General features: G+C 41.6%; 1 pseudogene; it reads left to right on the forward strand.

The window, feature by feature from the left end:
* The first annotated feature begins 589 nt into the window (after positions 1-589).
* LOC139041500 (mortality factor 4-like protein 1 pseudogene) lies at positions 590-1,737 on the forward strand (annotated as a pseudogene).
* Positions 1,738-2,026: the final 289 nt, after the last annotated feature.

Below are 2,026 nucleotides of genomic sequence, written 5' to 3' on the forward strand. Positions count from 1 at the left end.
CTCTGAGCCATAACAAAAGAGAGAATCCAGCCATTAGTGACCAGAAGGATGGTTCTTGAGGGTTTCATTGGAAGTGAAACAGCTCGCAGGGAGAAACTCAAGTACCGTAGGAGCTCACTTACAAGGAGAAGAGACAAACAAGGACCAACAAACTGGAAAGCTTTGCGGAAAGAAATTAAAGAACACATAAGGAAACGGAAGTCTATTCACCGCTCTTCAAATGGAAGAACGAACACACTTGAAACGTCCATATTGGATAAAGCAATCTCTGGATTCCACGCAAGCCCCATCGAAGTTTCAGCAATCTTTCCCACAGGAATAGAAGAGAGAATCCTAAAGTTTCTATCCAGCAACAAAGGAGCAGTGAAGGCCAAAGGAATCCTGAGGAAAATGAACAACTCAGCAAGTACCACATTTTCGAATTTCCACATATAGGACGAACTGCTAGGTACTGAAACGGCAAAGGCTGGCCACAAAAAGAGGCACACAGACACAAGGAACAGAATCGAGAGCCCAGAGGTCAACTCCCACATATATTGACAGCCCATTTTAGACCAAGGAGCCAAGAGGAGACAGCAGAGAAAGGAGAGTCTCGGATAAATGGCGCCGAAGCAGGACCCGAAGCCTAAATTCCAGGAGGGTGAGCGAGTGCTGTGCTTTCATGGACCTCTTCTTTATGAAGCAAAGTGTGTAAAGGTTGCCATAAAGGACAAGCAAGTGAAATATTTTATACATTACAGTGGTTGGAATAAAAATTGGGATGAATGGGTTCCAGAAAGCCGAGTACTCAAATACGTGGACACCAATCTGCAGAAACAGCGAGAACTTCAAAAAGCCAATCAGGAGCAATATGCAGAGGGGAAGATGAGAGGGGCTGCTCCAGGAAAGAAGACATCTGGGCTGCAGCAGAAAAACGTTGAAGTGAAAACAAAAAAGAACAAGCAGAAAACACCTGGAAATGGAGATGGTGGCAGTACCAGTGAGACACCTCAGCCTCCTCTCAAGAAAAGGGCTCGAGTAGATCCTACTGTTGAAAATGAGGAAACATTCATGAACAGAGTTGAAGTTAAAGTCAAGATTCCTGAAGAACTATAACCATGGCTTGTTGATGACTGGGACTTAATTACCCGGCAAAAACAGCTTTTTTATCTTCCTGCCAAGAAGAATGTGGATTCCATTCTAGAGGATTATGCAAATTATAAGAAATCTCGAGGAAACACAGACAATAAGGAGTATGCTGTTAACGAAGTTGTGGCAGGGATAAAGGAATACTTCAATGTAATGTTGGGCACTCAGCTATTCTACAAATTTGAGAGACCACAGTATGCTGAAATCCTTGAGAACACCCTGATGCTCCCATGTCTCAGGTGTATGGAGTGCCACATCTACTGAGATTGTTTGTACGAATTGGAGCAATGTTGGCCTATACACCTCTGGATGAGAAGAGCCTTGCTTTATTACTGAATTATCTTCATGATTTCCTCAAATACCTGGCAAAGAATTCTGCAACTTTGTTTAGTGCCAGCGATTATGAAGTGGCTCCCCCTGAGTACCACCGGAAAGCTGTGTGAGAGGCGCTGACACTCACTTATGTTTGGATCTCTGTAAACACATTTTTGTTCTTAGTCCTTCTCTTGTACAAATGATGTACTTTGAAAATGTCAGTGTATAACAGAATTGATGTTTGTTTGTTTTCTGTTTGATTTTAAACAGAGAAAATAAAAGGGGTTACAGCTCCTTTTTTTTTTTTTCATTTCAAAGTTACTACCAGTGTATTCATGATGGACAATGGAGAGACATACTGTAGAGTGTTTTATTGCCTAGTTGACAAAGGTGCTTTTGAATGCTGGTGGTTCTATTCCTTTGACACTACGCACTTTTATAATATGTGTTAATGCTATATGACAAAATGCTCTGATTCCTAGTGCCAAAGGTTCAATTCAGTGTATATAACTGAACACACTCACCCATTTGTGCTTTTTTTTTAAATGGTGCTTAAAGTAAAGAGCCCATCCTTTGCAAGTCA

The sequence above is a fragment of the Equus asinus genome, chromosome 21, assembly GCF_041296235.1.
Source record: "Equus asinus isolate D_3611 breed Donkey chromosome 21, EquAss-T2T_v2, whole genome shotgun sequence".
NCBI lineage: Eukaryota > Metazoa > Chordata > Mammalia > Perissodactyla > Equidae > Equus > Equus asinus.